Source organism: Arachis ipaensis, chromosome B07 (assembly GCF_000816755.2).
Source record: "Arachis ipaensis cultivar K30076 chromosome B07, Araip1.1, whole genome shotgun sequence".
NCBI classification, from domain to species: Eukaryota; Viridiplantae; Streptophyta; class Magnoliopsida; order Fabales; family Fabaceae; genus Arachis; species Arachis ipaensis.
Genome location: NC_029791.2, coordinates 66,359,649 through 66,387,125, shown reverse-complemented (window position 1 = coordinate 66,387,125; position 27,477 = coordinate 66,359,649).

The following is a 27,477-nucleotide window of genomic DNA, read 5'->3' as shown; positions in this document are numbered from 1 at the left end:
GCAGCCACTGTCCCATCTTCCCGGTTCAAAATCTGACAGTCAGGTCCTGACTCAATTCCGGCTGAAGGAGCTGAAGAAGTCGGCACGACAGAAGCCTTGGCAACAGGCGCATGAGGAGGTTCGACATCATCATCATCAGGGTCATCAGGGACAATCTTACCGTCCCTCACAACATTGTCAAGACTAAAGAGAGTAAGGTCGAGCTCGGGCGCCAGAACCCGAACCTGCTCCCTTAAATTCTCATAAGCAGCAGTCATGCTACCCACAAGGTGACCCTGGAGCTTGGAATAATCATCCCAGGCAGTCTCCAAATCATCCCTAAGACGCACCACCTCTCTGTAGGCCGAAACATAGCTATCCTTGTGCCTCAGCGCTGTGTCTTGAGCCAACCTCACAGAAGCCGCCAAGGCCACAGAACTAGCCTTTTCACCCTCTAATTCTTTCTCCACCTTCGCCAACTTTACCTCCAGCTCCTCCTTCAAACCTTTTATTCTATCAAACTCCGACTTAGCCTCCATCATGAAAGACTTTGTAGCATGAACTGGGATACCCTGAGCAGTTCGAAAAAGAGCCGCACCCATATGAGCCATCTTCACACTGCTTCTAGTTATGAACTCCAGGTGATGAAGAATGGACACATCATCCATTGAAAGACCTCCATAGGGGGCAATCTGCTGGTCGACAAACTCGATGGCATCAAAATCAGGGGTATCAAGGTTAAAGGGCTCAGATGTTTTTTGGTTTTTCGGAGGAGGAGTGCCAGAAGCAGCAACTGAGGTTTGTGGAGGGTCAGCTAGACGAACCCGGGGAGTAGGGATCACCCTCTTCGGCCCAGTGAACTCGGCACGGGTGGCTTCACCTGAACCTGAGAAGATCCCTCTCCTGTCACCTTGGCTGACATGTTTTTAGCAGCAGCAGCTATCCTTGCCTTCTTGAAGGCCTTCATGGAGTCATTATTTTTAGACATCTCTGAAAAACAGAATCAACCACAGTAATGGGTTACAATCACAAAAAAAAGAAGCAAAGCTAAAAACAAGGATAAAAACAAGTCAGACAGTACCCAACACAGTTCGGACCAGGGACGGGTCCCCCAGAAACTTTTTGGTATCAAGGTGGGGAGGTTCCCCCCATATATCTTCAAGAACAATTACAAAAGCCCGCTCAACCTCGTCAAGCATCTCCCAAGTATAACGAGACACTGTCACATTCTGTTGCCATTCTAGAGGAAAAGCCGGCTCATCATTCTCATCAAAGAAAAAGGGGCGGGCCCCCTCAACAGCGTGAACTTTAAAGAAATAGTTCTTAAAATCCTTAAAGGACTCATCATACATGGCAAAAACTTTATGTCCCTGGGCAGATCTAAAAGAAACCCAAGAAGCTTTCTTTTTGGAAGAAGCCCCGGGCTTGGCCGATACAAAAAGATAGAGGAAAAGAGCCTGAGAAGGTATGACACCTAACTCTTGACAAAGCAGCTGAAAGATCTTGACAAAACCCCAGGAATTCGGATGAAGCTGGGACGGGGCAACGTTACACGACCACAATAAGTCTGTCTCAAAAGCAGTAAAAAGAAAGGTAATGTCCAACTGGCTGAAGAAATATTCATAGGCATAGAAGAAGGGATGCTCCCCCTCGACCGAGGTTGGAAAACAAACCCTCTCATCAAAATCTGGCGCTACAAGCTCATAATCCCTCTCCTGGGCACCGCTACCACAAACCCTATGATGTTTTCTCAGCTCTACACAAAACTCAGCATCCACCACAGAAACACAAATTAAGACAAGGGAGTCCAACCAATCAGACATCCCCTCAGGAACTTTAGAAGACATCTCTACAATATTTTTGCGAGAAGACATGGCCAACTAGTCCTACAACCAAAGAAAAAGACGAATTACTACGATTACTCAAGATCAGACAGATAACTCGGGCAGTAAAAATAAAAACAGCAGATTGCAGACTCAGCATAAAAAACAAAAGGAAAGCTCCAGGACCCACATAGAAGGCCCAGGGGCATCCTTTGGAGGCAGTCACAGAACAAGGATTCAGGAAAATCTACAAAACTAAAGCTCGCAGAGAAAAACACTTTTTCAAAAAAGCAGCATCCTAGAAAGCTACAAATCAAACAAAACCGAAATAGCTACCTTCCAAATTCGCAGTCTCATCTTATCAAAAGGCAAAATAACAAAACATATCAAGAAGAAGTCATCAAAAAAGCCACCTTTTTCAGAGAAATAAAATCCCCCAGAATAAGCAAAACAGCATGAAGAAATAATCGTTATCTTTTCACGAAGTTCATCAGCAAAAGCTATCAGCATGACAAAAGGAACAATCTTTTCGAGAAAACAAGCAGTATGAGCCCTAGAAAACAAAGGGACCATTTCAAAAGCAAGAGAAAACCCCCAAACAGTGAAAATGCAGGCGCACAGTGATATGAAAAGGTTCAGACTTCAAGAAGAAAAAGAGAAGCTCTATCCAAACGACGAAAGAAGTGCAGAAAAGAAAAACCAACATGAGCAAAGGAGGAAGCTTTGAAGGTGATTGAAGATGAAGAGACGAAATAGCCCAGAAATCACCAAATGACGCCGCAACACAAGAAATGCAAAATTTTGGCAAAAATAGAAGGCGAGAGAGTAAAGGGGGAAGTTACAGAGAAAAATGAAAAGAAGAGAAACTGTTTCTGTGTGTAAAGTTCAAAATAAAAAGCCAAGGGAAACGGGGCAATTAAAACCAATTAATGAAGGTATTAAACCCTCGCATGTTCCCAAGAACAGGGCGCTAATATAAAAGCGCGCGCTTTCAGAAGAAAACGTTCCACATTCAAAAAAGGAAGATTCTACAAAAAAAACTCGACAAATGCTCGAGTTTGGCTTCACCAGAGAAGGATCGAAGTCTTAAAAATTAGGACTCGACCTCAAAAAGAAAAGACCAAGCTCGAGCAGGGGCACTGTTCACACCCTGGGTCGAGCTGTCCGACCCGGGATGTTCTACTGACAAGTCGACCGACCTCTTCAGGTCAGGACAATCCGACCTCTTCTCAAAGAGCTCGACCAAATCACCAGGAAAGCCCAAAAAGGGCCCAAATGGAGGAACACGACCCAAATCCAAAGGCAGCCCAAAGCCTACAGAGAGAAGGGCGGTTCCCTTGACAGATAAGCTGACCTTACCCAAAGATAAGATAAGATAAGATAACTAACTTATCTTATCTAAAAAGGTCACTCCACACCATTATAAATACACTAGAGCACCCAGGTATAACTCATACTCTGATTCTACTAAAAACCTGCTTAATACCCCTGCTAACTTAAGCATCGGAGTCCCTTGCAGGTACCCCCCACCCTCTAGTGACAAAGGATCAGCAATGCAGTCAGTCCAACAAGTCAGACACGGCAGCTCCGGCCGCCACTCACCAGCCGGACACGTCAGCACCGACCAGCACAGACGATCTCGTCCGAGATCGACCTACAGTTTTAGGTAACCCTCGGAACACTTTCTTACCATGATCTTTGGTTTTTTTATTTTTAGCATGAGGACATTCTTGGTATAAGTGTCGAAAGATTTGATAAACCCCAATTTTGTGGTTTATATTGTGTAGAATTTGGGGGTTTTGTCAATATTTTTCACACTTATCCACAAGAATTGCATGGTTTTGTGTTCCCTTCCTAATATTACTCCATGATGGAAAACATGCTTCTTTTGCCTTAAAATTGCTATATTTTAATCCTCTTTTATTACATTCGATGCCGTGACTTGTTTGTTGAGTGATTTCAAAATTTATAGGGCAAGAATGGCTTAGAAGAGAGAAAGAAAGCATGCACAAGAGGAAGGAACATGAAGATTTGGATTTTGGGAACTTCAGCATGGGCCCGCACGCGCACCTCGCGCGCACGCATGGATGAGGACAGCTGGAAGCGGCGCGCAAAGATAGACGCATCCGCAGATTAGGAAAATCCACACCGGCGCGCATGCATATAGGGCGCGTACGCGTGGATCACAAAATCAATCAGCACGCACGCACGCATGGCGCACGCATGACAAGCTGCACGTGACCTCATTAAAGGAAATCGTGCCTGGTAGTTTCTGAGGCTCAAGAGGCCAAATTCAAGCTGGTTCTGCATGGAAAAGACCCAAGGATGCTAGGGGGAAAGCAGGGATCAATCATTTTACACTTAGACACAATTTTTAGCTAGTTTTTAGTTTTTGTTCTTCTAGAGAGAGAAACCCTTGTTCCTCTCTAGATCTAGTTTGAATTGATCTTCCCTTGTTGAATTCTGAATTGGATCTTGTTAATTACTAGTTTTGATTGCTTAATTTGAATTCCTTAGCATAATTTTGTTTAGATCTTGTGTTAGATTTATGTTTTCTTGTCAATTGTCATTTTATACCCATTTTATGAATCTTGTGAATCTTGAATTGCTAATGTTACATTGATGATTTTCATGGTCAATTGTGTTGTTTGAGTGATTGCATGTTGACAATTGTTAGTGGGTACTTCCTAATTTCAATTTAATTGCACTTTGAATATGTCTTTTAGTAATTCTTACCATGTGTTTGATGAAATGTTTCCCTTGATTATGGAGTAGTTTTCTCTACTCTTGGCATAAGCTAGGGGATTTGAGTGACCTTGAGTCATTGGGTCTTATTGAATTGGTGATTTGAGAACCCTTGGTGATCAATTTGATACACATTGACACAAACCCACTACTAATCTAATTAATAGATAGGTTGGGACTTATGGGTTGATGTGATCAAACCTATTTAACGTACTTCAAGCCTAGGAGTAGGCAATACGTACTTAAGGCTTTTGAGAAGTAGACTTAATGGATTGGTACCTCATAATGATCAATATTCGGTATGTAGACAAGGATGGCAATCTCAATTCCCATGCTTAGCCAATAGTTGCTTTTATTATTCATATTTGAAAACCCAAAAATTCTAATTGCTTTGTCTCAGTTATAATTATTTGTTTAGTTTTAGAGTAGAATTATACTGGGAGTTATCTTGTTAGTTTGGAATTGCTCACTTCTTGCTTTAGTTATTTGAATTAGTTTCTTGCATTTCAAGATTACTTGCTTATTAAGATTTCTAGTTTAATTTCTTGCTCATAACTTGTAACCCCGGAATTCTAACCAATGTTGATGCACATGTTTGCCCATTCTTTGTGAGACGACCCGAGGTTTGAATACTTCAATTACTTTATTGGGGTTGAACTTGTGACAACCAATTCCTTCTAAATTTGATTTGCGGATTATTTGTCGGTTGAAGACTTTACTTGCAACGCGAAAAATCTTGTGAAATTCCTTATCGACGGTATCCGTGACCCATCATACGCGTCGCTGTAGGATGCACAAATGCACGCACACGCGTCAGGCATGCGTGCACGTCGATCCTTGCTGCTCAGCTCCTTAGTTTCTTGTGTTCCTTCCACTTTTGCAAGCTTCGTCTCCATCCTCTAAGCCATTGTTGTCCTATATAGCCGGAAAACACCTAACACACAGATCACGGCATCGAATGTATAAAGTTAAATTAAAAATAGACAATTTAAAGGCTTAGGAAGCAAGTTTTCAATCATGGAACAAAATTAGGAAGGAATTGTAAAACCATGCAGTTTGTATGAATAAATGTGCAAAGAACTGATAAAAACCACTCAATTTAGCACAAGATAAACCATAAATAGTGGTTTATCAAGATCCCATGCAAGTTTTCGCAAACATGAAACCTCAATGCTCAATCACACAATTAGAACCTCCACCTCTCTTAGACTTTTGCTTGCCCCAAAATTGATAAAATTCTTCAACATTTTCCTTTCGAAAGAATGATTTCTTCGTTGCATTTTTAAGTGTAATGGGTGCATGAAAATTCAAGAGTAATGTGCAATGATAGGTAGTGAATCATGGTTATTATTAGGCTAGAAGAAACTAAACAGAATAAGGGTAGAGCCTGAACTTCAAAACAAGAGACATTCATGATTGCAATTAAATATACTGGGAGCAAATAAGAAGAAAAAGAAATTTACAACCTTTGTAGTTCATCTTCAATCTTGTTGTCCTTTCTCGCAGTTTTTCTCCCTCCAATCCCCAACTTAGAATGAATGCTTTGCCAGCAAGCAACAAGTAGGAATAGTCGTGCTGGGATTGTGATTTAATCATGAATGTCTAAGAAAAGAAAAATATAAGTAATGCATGAATTTAGGCAAGCTTAGTTAAAGATAACAATGCAGAATAAAGAAGCAGAGACATTATGATTGCACAAACAAGTGGTGTTGTATGATACATTGCATAGAAAATTAGTGGAACACCAAACTTAGTGTGACACTTCCAATTGGAATTGATGTAAGTACCCAGAAAGATTGGAAACAAATTGTTGCAAGGCAACACCAAACTTATCTTATACAATCTCATCTCAATTTGAAAGAAAGCTAAGTAAAACAAACTGTTTTGTATTAATAACACAATCACCAAAAGTAAGAGATGTTACGAACAGGGGCTTCTTGGTGAGGCATTAACACAAACAGTTAAGGAGCATAAAAAATAAAGAACAAAAGCAATTAAATGAACAAGACAAAATAAAAAAATGTCTAATATAGGTAATCAACCACCGGTAGATTGTTAATCAAAATTAATCCCCGGTAACGACGCCAAAAACTTGATGACGGAAAAAAATTATTCTTCCGCATTAACTACCGGCAAGTGCACCAGGTCGTATTAAGTAATAAAACTCACAAGAGTGAGGTCAATCCCACAAGGATTAAAGGATTAAGCAATCAATAGTTAGTTGATTATTCTAGTTAGACGGTTCAATTTAGAGTGATGAGCAACAAGGAATTTAAATGACATGAAATTAAAAGAAAGCAATAAAGTGCAAGAAAGTAAATTGCAAGGAATTAAAGTGTTGGAAAATTAAAGAGCAAGAAAAGTAAAATGTAAGAAATAAAATTTCAAGGAAATAAAATGCAAGAAAGTAAATGACGGAAATTAAAGCTAGAAAACATAAGGGATTGGAGATGTTGATTCCTTTTGAATCAATGGGTCTCACTCCTTCTCAATCATATGAAGTAGATCTATGGTGGATTGTCAATAATTGAGTTCCAATTCTTTGGCAACCCAATTTCTCTTAACACAATCAATTGCCAATTCTTGATCTAATTGTTCATGAGAAGAGGTTAAGCTCAAATTTCTAATCCATGAGCCACACAACCCTTAGGATCTCAATTCAAAGAGGTTGTATGTCTCGTACCAACTAAGAATGTGTTTATCAAAAGAGTTATGAGGGAGAAGCTTCAAACTGAATCATATGACCCCTTTTCCAAGGCTCACATAGAGATTCAAGTAGGTCCAAACCCCCTTCCGATAGTGACTCATGTCCTCTCATCCAAACCCCCTTTTCCAATGCATTATTTCTAAATTCAATTACTGATTTCATTCTTCATCCTAGAAATTAGAGTATATTGGAAGATAACTCTTTTTATAATTGAATTCTTGTTGAATCATAGAAAATTTAAATTAATTAAATAACAGCTTGAAATCAATTGCTCACAATTGTCTGATTATCTGGACTTAACTTGATACGAGACATATAATCATCTTATTTTTAGATACCTAGGGATTGTGTGGCTAATAAACTAGAATTGGATTTAACCTTCTAATTTAAATTAAGTGACTAAGGAATTAGTGGTTGATTTGGTTAGAGGAGATTAAATTACTAAGGAATTAGGATTTAATCACTTAAAGTTTGCCATGAATTAAATCTTTGCATAATTAAAGTGTGTGATAAGAATTATTAAACCATAAATCTAACATCTTCAAAGTCTTAACTGTTTTCTCATATTATTTTCACCAACCATTCACTGTTTGCTTTCTAGCATTCTCTAATTTATGTTTTATGCTATAGAACTTGAAACCACTCTTTTTAACTTGTCTAACTAGCCTAATCACTCAACCATTGTTGTTTAATCCATTAATCCACGTGGGATCGACACTCACTCACCTAAATTATTACTTGGTACGACCCAGTGCATTTTCCAGTTAGTTTGTGGTATTAAAAAATCCGTACCAAGGGGAAAGAGGTTCATTCGTCCGAGTGCATCACCATGGGGAGCTCTGGTATAGCCTGTGAAGAATAAGGACTGCAGGATGAGATTATGTGTATAGATGACTTGATGGACAAGTTAAAGGGTGCATGATATGAGGATTTATACCGGTTCGGAATTTAACAAAATATTCTCATTAATAGCATAGCCCAAACCGACAATTGATCCTCAAATCAAAGTTTAATTTTTGGTTGTCACAAGTCCAACCCAATAAAGATAACCGAGAGTATTAGTCCCAGGTCGTTCTCCCTAGAAATTGCAATCGAATGCTCAATTATTAGTTAGAGTATCATGGGGGGTTGGGTTGATGAAAGGGCAAGAAAATAAATGGCTAGAAATGTAAAGCAAACAACTAAAGAAGGCAAGTAATAAAGAGAGACATTTATGGCAAGGATTGAGAATATAGGCTTTCTGTCCTAGTCATCAATCATAATACAATAATTAACAAGAACTAATCCTATTTAGTCATCTCCAATAATGGAAGAAGGTATAATGTTATCTTCACATGAGAGAAAGTCAAATAAGACTAGTTAATCTCAATCCAAATGTCCTAATTAACTTACTAATTGAGTTAGCAAGAGATTAGAGTCAATGGAAATAATATTAACTATCAACTCTAGATCACCAACATAAGTTAGGTATTAATGACTCAAGATTGCCTAATTTCTCTTTCCAACCCAAGAATGCTCAAAAAGCTACTCTAACATCCAACCAAGCATTTTATCAAACACTTGGAAGACATAAAAGGAAAGCATAACAAATTGTAAAAATTAATAAAATCTACTACTACCCAATGCAAGAATTAACAATAGCAACTCAAATAAGCAAGAAAGGAACATAAAACATAAATTGCATTAAATGAAATTAAAATCAACAAAGTGCTCACAAACATGAAAAGGGGCAAAATAAAGGAAATAGCAAAAGAAAGTAGGAGAATTAAAGTACTAGAACAAGAAATTGAAAAGAAAACAAGATGAAAACAGAAATTAAACCTAGATCTAAGAAGAAAATTAACCTAAGAACCCTAATTCTAGAGAGAAGAGGGAGCTTCTCTCTCTAGAAAACTAACCTACATGATTCCAAACCTAATGTAATTGCTCCCCCCCCCCCTTTGACCCATCTTGAATTCTGCGTGAAATAGCCTCAGAAATGAGTTGGATTTGGGCCTGGGAAGCTCAGAAATCATCCCCAGCGAATTCACTTTAATGAGGTCACATGATCAGCGTCACGCGTGCGCGTGGACGACGCGTGCACGTCGCTGGCAAATTTCGTCCTCACGCCTACGCATGGGCGACGCGTGCGCGTGGCTTGAATGTTCTTCTCACATGTACACGTGGATGACGCGTGCGCGTGGCCATGAATTCTCCACTTTGTATGCTTTTCTCTTCACCTCTTCCATCTAATACTTGCCTTATGAATCTGAAATCACTCAACAAACTTATCAAGGCATCGAATGGAATTAAAGTAAATTAAATTTATCTATTTTAAGGCCTAAAAAAATATGTTTTCACACTTAAGCACAAATTTAGGGAGAGTTACAAAACCATGCTATTTTATTGAATAAATGTGAGATAAGTTGATAAAATCCACTAAATTAAGTACAAGATAAACCACAAAATTGGGGTTTATCAGTGCAACAGTATTTTCAAAGATTGATTTTCGATTGGGCTATCATCAGATCCGGGTAAAGGAATCAGATATATCTAAGATTTCTTTTATAACTAGATATGGTCACTGTGAGTATACAATTATGTCCTTTGGAATAACTAATGCTCCTATGATATTCATGGACTCTATAAACCGCATCTTACATCCATATCTAGACCAATTTTGGTAGTTTACGTAGACAACATTCTTATTTACTCTAAAATAGAAGCAAAACACGAAGAACATATGAGGATTATGCTACAAATATTAGGGATGCAAAAGCTGTATGCGAAACCATCGAAATGCAAGTTTTGGGCAACTGAGCTGGCATTTTTAGGACATGTGATAACCAAGGAGGAACATTGGTGGATCCTTCAAAGATTAAAGCTGTAGTGCAATGGGAGCAACCTATAATGGTCAATAAAGTTTGGAGTTTTCTGGGATTGGCAAGATAATATTGATGATTTTGAAGAGCTGAAGATTGATGGTTTAGAAGTTATAGTAAACTCTCGTTGCAAGTATAGTTACTAAACCAAGCAATCAACCTTTCTTACAAAAGTTTTGGTTGTCACAAGTAACAAACCCCTTTAAAATTGATAACCGAGTATTTAAACCTCGGGTCGTCTTCTCAAGGAATTGCAGGGAGGTGTTCTTATTATTGGTTATGAGTCTTGTAAATTGGGAGTTTTGAAAGTAAGAAAGAAGTATGTTAAATGATAAGAAAAATAAAATAGTAATAATAAAATAAACTCTTGGCAAGGTATAAGAACTGGAAGTCCTATCCTTATCAATTGTGATGAGAATTGGATTTTAATCCCACTTTGTTAACCTCTAACTACGAAGGTAAATCAAGTGGATTAATTAGCTTAATCCTCAGGTCCCAGTTAATTCCTATGGAAAGACTAGAGTTATTGGAGCAACTCCCAATTTCAACCACTGCTTTATTTGATAGCTCAAGCGTTACCAATTACTTAACCAAAGCCAAAAGGAAGAAAATATCTAAATTAAATTAAAAGCATCAATATAAATAAAGCAAGCAATCTTAAATCTGAAATACCTCAATTATATTAAATAAAATATTCAAATCTTAACATGAAAAAGTTCATAAGCCAATTAGGCAACATAACTAATACAAGCATTAAAGTATCTAAAAGTAAGAGATAAATATAAAGTAAAAGAAATATTGAACCTGATGAAGAGTTGAATCCTAAATCCTTTAAGAGGAATCCTAATCCTAAAACCTAAGGGAGAGGAGAGAACCTCTCTCTCTAAAAACTACATCTAAATTATAAAAAGTGAATTACGAAAAGCATGATTATGAATGGATGCATTCTCCCACTTTATAGCCTCTAATCTGTGTGTTCTGGGCTGAAAACTGGGTTAAAAACAGCCCAGAAATCGCCCCCTACGATTTCTATTACGTTCAGGTCGCGGGAAAGTGACGCAGAGGCATCGTCCCCGCGTTCGCGCAGATTGCAATTCGCAGATACGACGTGGGCGCGTCATTCACGCATTCGCGTCACCTAACATCGGAACAGCTATGGCAAATTATATATCAAATCGAAGCCCCGGACGTTAGCTTTCCAACGCAACTGGAAACGCATCATTTGGACCTCTGTAGCTCAAGTTATGACCATTTGAGTGCAGAGAGGTCAGGCTCGACAGCTTTAGCAGTTCCTTCAATTTCTTGTATTCCTTCCACTTTTGCATGCTTCCTTTCCATCCTCTAAGCCATTCCTGCCCTGTAATCTCTGAAATCACTTAACACACATATCAAGGCATCTAATGGTAATAAAAGAGGATTAAACATAGGGAACTTAAGGCCAAAGAAGCATGTTTTCAATCAAAGCACATAATTAGGAAGGCAAATGTAAAACCATGCAAATAGTATGAATAAGTGGGTAAAGAGTTGATAAAAACCACTCAATTCAGCATGAGATAAACCATAAAATAGTGGTTTATCAGATTCATCAAAGGAATTTCGCAAATAGCCTTGCCTTTAAAGTGCCTCACACGAAAAGAAATTATGTTTGTGTGGACAACTGAGTGTGACAGGAGTTTTGAGACCCTAAAGGAGAAGTTAACAACGACACCGAAGTTAACATTAACGAATCTGCAAGAACTTTTTGAGTTATATTGTGATGCTTCCTACAAGGGGTTAGGATGTGTGCTAATGTAAAATAGGAATGTGGTATCTTATGCCTCACAATAGCTAAGACCTTACGAGAAGAACTATCCGACACATGATTTGGAATTAGCTGCGGTGGTTTTCACTTTTAAGATATTGAAGCATTACCTGTATGGTGCTCAATTTGTAGTCTTTTCTGATCACAAGAATTTGAAATATGTCTTTGATCAGAAGGATCTTAATATGAGACAACGTCATTGGATGGAGTTTCTAAAAGATTATAATTTTAAACTGAGTTATCATCAGGGAAAGGTGAACAAAGTTACAGATGCCCTAAGTCAAAAAAGTTGAAGTATTTCTTGGATGATAATAAAAGAAGAGGAGATGATAGCAACTTTTGAAGGATTAAATTTGGGGATAAAAAAGGCACCACATGGAGTATTTATAGTACAGTTGCAATTGTCGTTTGATTTCAAGACCACTATTCAGCAAGTGCAGACCCAAGATTCGAAGATGTTGACTCTTTTAGAATGGACGAAAATAGACAAACCGGAAGATGTAAGTCAGGACAAAGAAGGGTTGTAGAGATACAAGAACTAAATTTGTGTACCCAACCAGGGAAATTTGCGATAGAAGATCTTGAAAGAAGCCCATCAAAGTAGATTTTCTATGCATCCCAAAATGACTAAGATATATCAAGATCTAAAGTAGATGTTTTGGTGGCCGGAACTAAAGAAAGCTGTGGCTGCCTTCATTTCGAAATGCCTTACTTGTTAGAAGATTAAGGTGGAATATCAGAGACCACCAAGAACCTTAGAACCCTTAGATATACCGCATTGGAAAAGGGAGAAAATCACGATGGACTTTGTTTCGAGATTGCCAAGGACGTCCGTTAGTCATGATGCTATATGGGTAATAGTAGACAGATTGACAAAATCAGCACATTTTCTCCCGATTCGAGTTGACTATACCTTGGAAAGACTTGCTCAGATATACATTCAAGAAATAGTATGATTACACAGAGTACCTTCATCTATTGTGTCAGATCGAGATCCGAAGTTTACTTTTAGATTTTGGGGAGCTTTTTAGAAGGCATTTGGAACAAAACTACATATGAGTACAGCATACCATCCTCAAATAGGCGAAAAATCAGAACAGATAATTCGTACATTAGATGATACGCTGAGGTCCTGTGTGTTAGACAACTAAGGAAGTTGGGATAAATATTTTCCGTTAGTGGAATTTGCTTACAACAACAGTTACTAACAAAGTATCGAATCTCTACTCAACAATACTTACCAACAGTTACTCATATATGGCTAAGATGACGTGTCATCAATGTTTTCTTATTTGTTTTCTGTGTGATGCTTTCTGTACTCCCTGTTTGTCTATTGTTTTCTGTACCTTACTTTTTCCATAATCTCTACTCATATATTGTTCGTTGGATAAATGATAAAGCAATAATGAACTTAACTAACAACTCCAATCTTACTAAGAATCCCCAAGTTCTTACCCCCTATCATCCCTTTAGATGGAGACAGGAGTACTATTCTATGAGCTAGACCTTCTATTTATCTAAAAGGATCTGATATCCGGCAGTTACTACGTGTTTGGCGGGGAACCTCGAGTTCGATTATATGTACAACGCGACAAACCCTTCTCATACCAACTGGATAGTACGATGGCAACAGTCATCTTTTTCCCAGCTCTTTAATCCACGCTTAGCCTTTATATCAAGCGGCTCCTGTGCCTAATGCAGGTAAGGGTTACATCCCAAATCCACCTCTAGAGGTCATCATACCTCCAGTACCTCAAGTGCCTCCTTCACCAGCCGAGCAGTTGCAAGCACAGTTCGGCCCAATGGGTAAAGCGTTAGCTCCGGTTTACGCCAGTTGTCCTATATTGGGCGGATATAGAAGCTCATTTGGTGGAGCATCTATACCAGTGGAGTCAAAAGAGGAGGATCCATAGGAGGAGGAGTTATCATCATCTGAGAATAGTTCATATGTAGGCGAACCACACGGGGATCTACCAAACAGCGATATCTGAGCTCAGTTAGGGGGACATCAGTTGGTATTTTTGGCGGTATCTTGGTTTAGTGCTTTTCAGTTTAGTCTCTCCCTTTTGTAGTGTACAAAGAGAATAGGAGAGTCTAGAAGTGCTAGGCTAGTCTGGACACCAGTTTAGTGGCTTATTGTATGGGCCAGGGCCTGAGGATATCATATGTTAATTTATGTTTATATTTATCTATTGGGATGTATACTAACAGGGTATGCAAACATTGTACTAAATATTAGTTGGTTATAACAGGATATACGAATTTTGAATGCTCTGTTAATTCGTGATATTGATTATTCCTGTATGCTTGCGATAATGGATCGATAAACATTTTCAAAAAAATTTACCCCATAAAAATGTCAACATTTTAATAATGAATTAGTGTCATATAATAAATATTAGTTAATAAATAGGAAGGTAAGTTAGTAACACTTAGCTTTTGGTGTGATCATGACATACTAGAGGTTGGATCGTTACAAATTGCGTGTGGTTGGGAGTAGATGAGTGATAAATCCATATTTGATGATAAATTTTGACTTGAATTAAATGGAATTTATCAATTTAACTTGAGCTTATTCATGGAAATTGTATGCCTTTGTGAATCTTCTCTTAATTGAGCCTAATTATTGAAAACATGTTTTTTATGGTTGAAATTGCCAAAATTAAATCACTTTTCTCCCATTCGATGACTTGATATATTTGTTTCAGTGATTTAAGATTTAAGAGGCAAGAATGGCTTGGAAGGATGAAGGAAAAGCATGAAAGACTGTGGAGGATTCATGAAGAATTGAAGATTGGAAATTCTCCAATTCATGAGTATGTATAGATCGTGCGTACGCATCATTCCAGATTCGTGTGCACACCAGGTCCTGCGTACGCATCAGTGGCAACACATGTCTCACTTAAAAGAGCACGTGGCTCACGAGTTTGAGCCAATTTGGGCCTAATCCAGTCATTTTTGAAGCTATACTATTGGAGCATGGAAGGGGAGCAACACACACACTCTCATAATCACATTTTTACAATTTTTTTGGTTTAGGTTTTGTTCATAGTTTTTCTATAGAGAAAAACTCCAACTTTTCTCTAGGTTTTCCTAGGTTTTACTCAATTTATGCTTTAGTTTTGGATTCTAACCTGTTTTAATTATAAGTTGCTCTTAATTTTCTTGTCCTTTACACTATACTTTACTTAAATTTTTTCGTAGTTGAAGTTATTTTGTTAGTTCATGAACTTGTCAATTCTTGATTTTCATTAATGAATTTGATGTTTTGAGTTTTCTACATGGTTGTTTGAGTTGTTATTATTAATTACTTTCATTGTTTAGTTATAGTTTTCATTAATTTTCATAATTTATCATGCTTTATTTTCATGCCCACTAAGTGTTTGATAAAATGTTTACTTTGATTATGGAGTAGATTTTTATCTCTTGGCTTGGGGATTGAGGAACTAAGCAACCTTGAATCATTAATGTCCAATATAGATTAGTAATTTTGGATTTGTTAGTTGATCTTGTTTTCACTGACGCTAGCCTTTTTCTATGGTTAATTAGTAAGTTGGCTAAGATTTCTGGATTAAGACCAATTATGCCTACTTGATTTTTTTCAATATTTAGGGGGTTGATTAAGTGGAATTAACTCATCACAATTTTCATGGTTGTGGTTTATGACAAGGATAGGAAATCTTAACTCGTAATCCCTAGCCAGGACCCCTTTTAGCATTTGAATTACATTCTTCACTAGTTAAATTCTTCAATCTTTTCTAGCTTGATTTAATTATCTTTTGGTATAATTGTCGGTTTAATCATTGGTCTTTACTCATGCTTGCTTAGTTAGTTATTTGTGATCCACTTGCTTTTTTATTCTAGTTTCTTGTAATTTAATAGTTGTTTACTCCTTTAATTCATAGTCTCTTTAATTTCCACATTGTGTTTGAAAATTCCTGATTTCATAACCAATGACGTACAGTCTATTGCAAGTTCAGGGGAGAATAACCCGGTTAATTGTTTGTAGCTTTGTGACAATCTTATCAAACTTTGATTTGGGTTGTTTGCTAGTTTGGAACTATACTCATAACGAATTTGAGCTTTTAATTTGTGAAAATTCTAAACCGAAGCAACCATCAATGAGGCTGGATAGTAAGTGTGAGACAATGACGAAGAGGATAAGGTTAGGGCTCGTGGCAAAAGATGAAGAATAAGGTTAGAGGATTGAGGATTGAGGAAAAAGAAAAAATGAGGTACTTAGGTGAGGTCGGAAGGCCTGTGAGGGGTTGAGAGCTAAGCCTCTAGGAAGTGGCAGCATAAAAAACCCTAATTTCTAAAAGATATATATACCGAGGTAGGTATACCCTAAACTCGATTCCGTCCTACCCTACCAAAGACCCTACCCTGATAAGATTTCGCCCCACCTCGCATCGGATCAGGTAGTTATCTGCTCCAACCGGGTAGGGGAGAGCAGGTACTCGCAGGTTTGAGTACTGCTACCGTCGCTATATTTATACACGTGTTAAGAGTATGACTATTTGGTTGTATTTTTATTGTATATAATCCTTTGATTACGTAGTATTACTTCCTAAATATTGATAAGAAGAAAAATAAGGAATAAAAGATACAACAGAAATAATAAGACAGATAAGGATTTTTATGACTATACCTCTAAAAAATCTATTCTTAGCAATTTAGGCCACTGGAAGGATTTTTCTACTAGACCTTCAAAGAACATGTCCTTGACAACCTAGATCAAAGGGATAAAATTCAAAAGACTAACACTAAGAATTACTTAAGCTGGATCCTTCAATTTCATCATGCAACAAGCAAAGTAAATCACTCATCTTATTTGAAAACACATAGAAAAACGTACATGAAGCAACCAAAAAAATTTTATTCATCAATAGTGCATAAAATGTCTTACAAACTTGCTTAAATAGATCCCCTCATTGATCATCCTAAAAGTGGGTCAAATCTTCCTAGAAAAAAAATTATGAAATCTGAAATTAAATAAATTAAAAATATGACTCCAAAATTAACTTTAACTAATTTCAATCATATTTGATCTTATTAGATTAGATTATATTTGTTTTAAAATTAAAAACCTAAAAGTATGATAACAATTTAAATCAGATTTGATTTTATTAGATTAGATTAGATCTGATTTAAATTTAAATACCTAAAAATACTACCAAATAAATCAAAATCAAATCAAATCTTTCGAAAAATTCTAAAACAAATTAAATTCATCTTAATTAAATAAATTCAAACTTTGTGCCTCCCAATTTAGCACTATTAATTTTGAGATGAATTATTGGTCTCCTTGATACCCAAGATTATTATAGTATAATTCTTTTAGTATTCAAATCCTTGAACATAATAAAATTACTATTATGCATGTTGTCTCTAAAATGAAAAAAATGCTCTCTTGAGTATATATAAAAAATTTTCATAATAACTTGTTATCAAAATCGTAAAAGCTTTAATTCAATTAATATTTTCATACAAGAAATTGAAAAGAAATTAAAGCTTTAGCAGTTGAAAACAAATCCTCACTTTTGCAGGTTAAAATATTGGTAATGCTAGGGAGACAACAATTAAATTTATTTTATTTAATATAACATTTATAGTTTTACGCATATAACATTCATGAAAAAACTAATATTTCTACCCACGAAAGTTCAGAATACTGACAAAACTATCCATAAAAGAATGAAATTAATTTTTTCCCTTTGAAAAATGAGTTGTGTGTGACAAATATCTAGATGTTAAATTTTAATTGACTCTATTAAAAAATTAACAAAAATTTCCAAAATTACCCCTGTCGTTGTCCTCACCTCTAAATCACTACCATTCTTTTTCTTTTCCTAAAATTCTAGACTTTCAAAATCTCCATCAACACCACCTCACCAACATCACTACCACCACCTTGTCCACGACAAAATCTCCAAGAACTCCCAGTAGCCTTAGCAATCTCCCACAGCATCGGCCACCAGACCTCCGCCGATTCCCGGGAACCAGGTGTGTTGTCTCCCATATCCTCGTGATCCCTTACTCATCATCGCACGCAGAAACCGTATTGACATTATACTAAATCTCCCTTTCATTGTCTCAGATGTTGCAGAAGTCGTTGAGAAAACAAAGGAAGCTGTAAGAACCAGGTTATCGGTAAACAGATTTTTCTAGCAAAAAAAATAAAAATAAAAATAAAAAGAGAGTTACGAGGTCAAACTTGGCTTTATGAGAGTAATTAATCCCTCTAAGTCAAATTTGACTAATGGATATTAAATACTATCTTACCATTGGCTAGTTGCCACACCAGAAATTTTTGAGCCGCAAAAACACTTTTAGTGACGATTGTGCGTGTACCGAGAAAAATTCTTGTAACCGGAAACCTCAGAACCAGTGGTAAAAGTAATTTCTACTCAAGTAAATGTGTCTCTAGATTTATATTAGCTATCCCTTTATGATTCACCTTTTTAAAAATAATTGTTAGCCATTAATCATTTTACCGCCCGGTAAAAGTTATATGAACCGAATTTCTGTCTAATATTCCGCAGATGACTTCTAGAGGTCCCGAATCCTCTTACTTACTACCCAAGTAACTTGGCCCCCATCTTTCAGCCTCTAGGCCGAGATTATCTCAGCCTCTCACCCCTCTCTGCTGTGTTTAAACCACAAGTAATTAACCGCGGTTAACTGCAGATAAACACGTCATTATGATGCTGACTGTGTGATGACTTGCATCATCTACCTTTTTTTCTTATCTAAAAGGGACCATAAAAGAGCATAATCTCATTAAATCATTGCAATTAATGAACTAAATGATAAATATTATGGTACATTTCTTTGAAATGGGTTTGTGCTGAATTTCAGGTGAAAAGAGCAACAAAAAGGAAAGAAAACAACAAATAAGGTTGGGCGTGTGGAGCTGGGCGTGCCACTTGGAACAAACGCCATGAAAGTATGTGGGCGTGGCACACCAAGAGCCAGGCGTGGCACGCCAGTTGTATTTTCTAGAAAGGGTTCTCAAAGCTTTAACATGGGCGTGGCACGCCAGGAGCTGGGCATGGCATGCCAGTTACATTTTCCAGAGAGCAAAGTTGAAGGCGAGGGTTCAATAAACCATAAATAAAACAATACAGAGCATCTCAACAACAACTAAATAAACTCTTCGTGACTTCTGCGCCCATATCCTGAAAGAGGAAAAATGTAGGGGGTGAGAACATCATCCTCGAAAGGGTTCTCGGTAGAGGGTTTTTGGGAATTACTGTAATAGGATACGTAAAGATAAACCGTACCAATGATTTATAACCGTCTTATGCCTCTTTTCAAAAACAATGGTTTACAATAAAAGAAGTCGGAAATCTTTTCTGAAAGAGGAACCGTTCAATTCTCAAAAACTCAAAAGTCTTTCAAAAAGGTTTATCTATGCTGAACCAAATTAGCATTTCATACTTTTCCAAACCAGAAACTCAAAACTGAAACCAACCATCGGTTCATTTCGTTTCAACCACTGCCCTAGGCCCAAGCAATCCAACCATCAACCAATCACCACAGTCCAACAGAGTCCTAGATGCAAATACAGATAGGAAGTTCAAGCACAAACAAACAGCTACAGCAAGTAGAACAATTAGCAGTTAATCACAAATAGTCACAAAGGCAAACCAAGTACAATATGCACACCCAAACAATGTCACATAAATGCATATGATGCATGCCTGTCCCTAGTGGCTAATGATATCATCTGTCGGTTACCAAGCCAACCCGACGTATCCGGTAGCTAACCCAGACACAGTCTCTCTGTTGCGCATTATTATCATTAGAGGGTATTTGCGCCCTGTCTCCATTAGAGGGTATCTGCGCCCTGTCGCCATTAGAGGGTATCTACGCCCTGTCACCATTAGAGGGTATCGGTGCCCTGTCACCCTTACAACCAGAGAGAAAACACAAGCATTTTCACATACAATATTCATCTCAGCCGTCCGGCTTATGGTTCAATCCAGAACCAGCCAATTTATCAATAAATACAGCCCTTCGGCTTAAACTCATAATTCATAATCAGCCATACGGCCCATAACTCATACGACAACCAGCCATAAATCAATACCATACACAGCAATTCCAGCCCATAACAAACAGCACTTCCACCATTCAACATCATCAAATTCGTAAAACCGGCATTTAAGCCATAAATCACTTTTCTCAAGCCATTTCACTTTGAAATCAAATTTCAACTCTTTTCAGCCTTGGCTTTAAAGATCTCATTTCTCAAATCATCTCAGGCTCGTAAGCCAAATTTACTCAAAGTGAGTTCCCTTTTTAAAACAAAGCCACTATCGGCATTCTCTTTCCAAAACTTCCAGAACCATGGAAAGTTAAAGATTCATTTTGGGAACATTCAAAATCACCCATCCAACAATGGGATTTTATAACAAAAGTTTCTCGGCAGAGTCCCAAGTCTTTAGGAAAGGTCAACTTATATAAATTCTTTAAAATTCATTGAAACTCTTAAAATCATAGATTCTCGGTTCAAGTAAATAAAACTGAATTTATTATGAAACCGACATACAAAATCACAAGTTCCAACCCGGTCCAAAAATCAACTCATTTGAAACGGAACCGGTTCATTTGAATCAAACCACTTTCAGGTTTCTTTTTGGAACCTATTTTTCTAACTCTTCCAAAATGCCTCAAACTTGATTACTCAATCAAAAGTCTAGATTCCTTTAAAATCACTAAAAGCTTTTTATATTGAAATCAATATTAGAGCATCATTCTTTCCTTCAGTGATTCAAACGGTAAAAATAGTTCCTTTCTAAATAAGCCGAACTCAACGCATAAAGTTCATTAAATAAATTAAGCTTGAAAACATAAATATTCTCTTAATAAATCAAATAATACAATTTCTCAAATCCAACCCTTTTTAAATAACTTTTCAAACAAGACTAGGATTTTGTAGAAATTTCGGCAGCACCTCCCCTAAAACTTGGACTTTTGCCACCCGGTTCGGGTCCCAACTAAACCGTTTCTCATTCCTTTTCAACAGCCCAAAACCAAAAATCAATTCAAAAGCAAGCTAAATCCAACAGTCGCCTCAGTGGCATATCTCAAGGAAACCATTTCAAAAATCAACTCAATATCAACCGATTTAACTTATTTCTAAAGCTTTAAAGAATCGGGTCAGCAATAAATCATTTATCAAAACCAAATCAATTAAAGCAACCCAGGCTGAATTTCAAGAGTATTCTATCTTTCACATCATCAAAATAATTGACTCACTTCAAACCAATCCTCAACGGATTAAACTCATATTTCAAATCTTTAAAGAATCAACTTCCAAACATTACATTTCACAAGCCACACAACAATTCAGCCAAACCAACATCCATAGTCATTCGAGTCAATCAAATAATACATAAGGCAGATACAATCACCGAATACATAATATCTCACACCAGTATCCATATGTAATAATTCCAATGATAAACTATAGTTTTCGAAAAGCGCCCCTACCTCAAAACGCAAATTCCATAACCCAAACGTCTCATAGAGTCCTTTCCGCCTCAACCCGAACTGACGGCAACCAAGACCTCAGCTCCCAGCCACTTTCACAATAACCAAAGCAACACTAATCGCAATATATAATAATCAGGACTCGACCCCACGTTATCAAAACTCATATTCATTAACCAAACACAACCGAAAACAAACGCGAGGCTTCTCGAAACATAATTTCTTACCGGAATAACAACACGAAGCAGCTGCGACTTCGAACCGGCCCCAGCAATAGCTCCGGCGGCGGCCAGAATCTCCGATGGATCAACTATAAAAACCACGCAGTATTAAAAACCTTCAAATCCAAAATGGCAGAAACCTCAATAAAACCCTTATCGGCAATTTCTCCGGCGACGACAGAAGTAGCCAGAAGCTCCGACGGTGGTTCCGGCGGCCACAACAACTTCTCCAGCAGCCATACACGATAGGAGACAACTTCTGCAGCCACTGGTTAGGCGACGGCAACTTTCGACAGCGGTGCTCCTCACGTGAGGCAGTCCGGTGGCGCCAAGACCTTTCTCAGCGGACCGAAGCAGCAGACACGGAGGGGAGTTTCATCTCACTTCTTCCTCGCTGCTGGTAAGGACGACTACCCAGCTCCGGCGACGGCGAACTCGTAGAAGCAACGGCTGTATTCAAGTGCGACGGCGGCGCGCAAGACAGCGCCCCTCTCTACGCGACGCCTCTCTCTAGGTCTCCCGCTCTCCTCTGGTCACGATACGAACGGTGGCGGCACGGAGGATTCGACGGTCCCGAGCAGCGCGGCGGGATGCGACGGTGGCAGTGCGGCCTCTCTCTTCCTTCGACTCGGACCTGACGGCAGACTCCAAGGCGGCGCGACGCGGTGAGCTCGCAGCAGTCACGATGGATTGTGGCGGCGGCACGCTCTTCTCCCTCTTCGGTCAGACGGCGACATAGTGGTGGTGCAACCCAGTACACCGGCGTGACTTCTTCCCCTTCCATTCCCCTTCTCCGCGACTAACAGTACTTCGTGGGTGTGTGTGTTGTGTTTTCTGATTTCCCCCTTCTTGATTCCCATTCTTCTTTTCCTCTGGTTCAAAGAACCATGCGTGTGTGCTTAGTTAGGGTAGGGCTGCGCAGCAAAGACAGTGAAGAAGAGGGTTTGAGGCTGCACAGCATGAAGAGAGAATAGAGGGAAGGGTATGCCAAATTAGGGTAAGGGTCAATATAGTAATTTTGCATAAAATTGGGGATAATATAGTAATTGAAACCCAATTTAAATCCAACACTAATTGTATATAGAAAATACAATTTGTTCATCCATTTTACAAATTATTTTCAATAAAATGCTCAAGTCAAATAATTAGAAATAATATACTTAATTTCTTAATTTTCCAAAATAGCAGTATTAATATTTAAAATATTACTTATCCAATCTAAATCATATAAAATCCTTATTATTTTATAACTATCAACTTTATAATTCAAATATAGAAAATAATCCAATAATTGTAAAATTGGATAATAATCATAACTCGTCTCAAATTCAATAAATCAAAACTTGCTTTAATTTTCTTTAATGGAGAAATTTCCGAAATTAAAGCTACAGAGATACTAAATTTGAAATTAGCTAATGATAGCCATTTTTCAAAGGTTTTGGGTCTTACATCCAGCCCTCTTTTACCACCTTTAATTAAGTTAGACTTCAGATTTTATTTAAGGAATTACCAAAGCAAATATTCAATTACATTTTACCATAAACCGCTTTCACCAATCTTTGCGTTTTTACCGAATTTGGCTAGGTAAACTCTTGTTCTTTCTCCTTTTCTTTTTCTTTTCAAAAGAAAAAGTAACCATTATGAATCATTACTCTCCTCTATGTATAGAGAACTTCTCTTGAAGCACCCATGGAGCACGCCTAGGGAGTTAAGGAGTTTCGAGCTCACAGTGGCTAAACTCTAACGTTTTGCGATACTTTAGGCCCAAAAATGAAACTCACCACCACCAGCTGTGTTTCTGCCCTTGTATCCATGTTTTCTAGTGTGAGAAAGGTTTATTAACTGAATTACATAAGAGGTAAGGGTTAGGATTAGTTAGAGTATGGTTGTGCTTGTTTTTGGTGCTTATATGAGCTGTTTTATGGTTAATTTATGCTTGTTTTGAATTTCTGGAAATTTTGTGAGTTACTACTATTTTGGCTTGATAAATATGTGTAAAATACTGTTATATTGCCTCTGGATTTTGTGTGAAAACATCCGGAAACATGGAAGCGCCTGGGGTTTAAGTTTCAAGTTTTAAACGTCACAAAAAGTGAAGAAAAACATAAAAGCTGCACCTCTTAAATTTCAGTCACTAAGAGCACGAAAATCATGATAGAAAAGAGTTAAAAAGTAGTCACAAAAATAGTTTTAATCCTATAGAACAAAGGAGGAAAGGTAAAAAGGGTGTTATGGTCATTTTTGGGTAAAAACAGAGTCAAAAATATAATTTAAATAAAAAATAAGTAAAATTCTGAATTTAGTGTTATTAAGGGTAAAATAGTAATTATATAAATTAGTTGGATCAAGATTATAATTATAAAAAAATTTCAGGCCTAAATAAAAGCTTTAGTAAAAGTTAGAAGTAAAACGGTAAAAAGTAGTAACTAGAATAAGTAAATAAAATTAATAAAGGATAAATTTGGTTTTAGGTCCCTTAGGGTGAAAATTTACATTTAATAAAATTATTAGGAATAATTTTAATCATAGGCAACTAATAGGATTAATCTGGTAAAATTTTGATGCAAAATAAGGTTAAATAGTAGAAACTAGAGTACTTAGGGGCATATTAGTAATTTCAGGTATAAAGTCAAATTAAAAATAAATAATTAACTTAATCAAGGGAAAAAGGTATATTAGAAAAAAATATGAAGATACAATGGTAAAATAATAACATTAGGGATGAAAGCATCATTAAAAACCTAATAAAAACGGTAAAAAGAAAAGTTAAATGAAAGGGCAAAATGGTAAAATGTGACAAGGCTGAGACATTTTAAGAAAGATTCGGGTACAAGTTTTTATAAAAGAAGGGAGGAGAAGTCCCTTAGAAAGAAATTTTGTTGAGATGTGCCGCAGAAGAAGAAACTGTAAACCCCAAGGTGCTAAGAAGTACTTGGCAGAGCGGACTTCCATCCCGCCTGGCCAAAGACTATATGAACGTGGGGACGCCCGCCATATGGACTGCTACTCACTGGGAGCACCTTGTATTTTTGGGCCATTCTTTATTAGTGCTGCGATTGTAGTTCGGGCACTAGTGCGCGACCGACCCAGTGGAGTAGCCATATCCGGACTTGGGCCGGGTAACGTCGGGCTGCAGGTAGCCAACCGACGCATGAGCTCATGACCTGCATAGGACCAGACATGCATCATACTTGGTTGCTGCATTTCCTTGCTTGTGTTTTCTTACTTGTGTATGTGACTGTTATACTGTAATTATATCTGTTTGTATCATTAATTACTGTGGTAACCCTGTGAACGACTAGACTTAGGCTGCGGATCCCCTTAGGTTTTTCGTATAGTACCCTACTAGGAACCCTAGGTTCTCACCCTCTTTTCCCCATGTCCGTAGATGGGGACCGGCGTGATCTTCTTTGAGTACCCATCGTATGGCAGATACGTGGACCCCATGATGGAGAGCGCGGTATTTTGGGGTAGTCCGCGTACACGCACCTACTATCTTCCCGATCGTCCTTTCTCTCACCCTCTGCTCAGCCAGGAGTTTGACCCTGACATGCCTTATGATACACTGCTATCCGAGCTTTACCCCAACAGAGGCCAGTATCCTTTTTCGCCTTACCCTCTGAATATGGCAGAGCCAATACCGCAGTCTCCGATTATTGACATACCTGAGTATCCACCATGGTTCAACCCCGAAGAGGATCAAATAGTTCCTGACGTACCTATGCCCGATGCTCCACCACCATCCCCTGTAGCTGAGCCAGGATTCCACAGACCAGGGGTTCCTAAAAGCTCTGGTTCTGCACCTACCTTCAACCGAGTTTAGCTCAGAGGCGTGGATTGACCAGATGATGGCGGATCTGTACTCTAGTTCTTTTGAGACCGGGGAAGAGGACTCTACAGAAGATGCGAGCAGCAGTAACATCATCGGCGCGTCAGAGTGATTCCCTCGCTTTAGCATATTGTGATAGCAGTTTTTGGAGATAAAGTAACAGGAACATCAGTAGTAGTAGTAGTAGTAGTAGTAATTGGTACGGAAGTTGTAACATGGGAAAACCACAGAAAACACAACTAGCCTCTATTGATTGAGAGGGTTGAAGACTCCTTTTCTTTTTTTTTTATGCAATTATGAATTCCACGGAACTTTATCGATTCCAATGGAAATCCTAGATATGGAATATTTTGAGCTCACAGTATTGGAGCGAAAGGGTATTTTGCCTAGTAGAGGCTTTCTTAGCGAAAAAGTATATTCATGGATGGGGAAAGAAAGAGTCTTCACCTCCAATTCTTAATTAAGACTAAAGATACAACTGTGGTAGCAGTCTTAATAATAGTGGTCATTGCCCTCGCTGTTGAATAGTCTTTTTAGAGGGCTAGGTCTTTTATTTATTTAATAATGTAGAACGGATCCCAGTCTAGGGTGGCTCTTGTGAGCCGGGGCCTGTAAGCATTACAGATGGAGTATGTACATAATATAGTAGTAATTAAGTATGATTGTGTTTTGTGATGAACTAAGCCTCCGGGCATTTTCATGTATGATATGTGTATGCTATGCTATGCTTTTTTGTTTTTTGTATTAACTACTTAATTTACAATTATTCTGACATGCGCGACTAGCTACACGATTCTCGACTAGCGCTACAGGCTCATATGTATACACCTAATATATGGTCTAAAGTATCTAAAGTCAGCTAAATAGTAGCACCTGGCTGCTAGCCTTGGTCATGACAGGCTAGAAGTTGGGTCGTTACAGAAGCCATCAACATCTTGAGATTCAAGGAAGGGAAAAATGTGTAACCATCCATACATTTCAAGAAAGGGACCTCATATTGTGTATGGAATCAAATGAGGTAAGGGTGTTAAAGAGTTCTGGAACATTCCTGGCATTGAGGTTGTGAACATTGAGAGAATGAATTTGTTGAAATTAACACTTTCTTAGGAGGTTTGTGATATAAACTAGGTCTACTTTTGAGAAAGATCATGTGAATATATGTATGGTGTGAAGCAGGCATCTATATATCTATTCTTTCTATCCATAATATCTTTTTTTTCTTTATTTGCTATAACTGTCAGTCATAGAATACACAAATCTCTTTGGTTTTTTTTTTGGGAGTGAAGAAGAAAATAGTGTTGACAGAAGATTTTGAAATTCAAAATTTGAAAAAAAAAAGGGGGAGGGGGCAATCATTTAAAGGTTGAAGATAACTAGTACGGGTAATTTGAAATTTTTGTTAATTTTTTAAAAAGTCAACTAAAATTTAATGTGTGAAATGTTAATTTTGTTCTTTTGTTGATAATTTTGTCAATGTTCTAAAATTTTGTAGGTAAAAATAATAGTTTTTTTTAACATTCATAATTGCACATTTATCACATCTAAAATTACATAATTATTTTAGCAATAATAATGAATATTAAATAAAATAACTTTAAGTTATTTAAATTAATTTTTTATTTACGCATTATGCTCATCACTTAAAGAAAAGATTTATGTTAATTTTTTTTTTTTTTGCACTAGACCAAGATGAAAGCTCAATGACTCATTCTTCGGGTTCTATAGAGGCACACAAGATGGGTGACCATTGAGCTCATTCTTCAGGTTCTACAGAGGCACACAAGATGGGTGACCCTCCTAAACAAGCAGATTTTATTTTCATCTTTTATGGAGAATTAAGGCTGGTTCTACTATGGGAAAAGAATAATGTGGTCCTCTAAGGACCTAGGAGGTTTTATAAAATGTAAAAGTTGTAGGGGTTGATTTATAAATATTAAATTAGTTCAAAAGCTGTGTTTTAGAAAAGTGTTTAGAAATAGATTTGTTATTGATTTAGATTACCATTCTAAA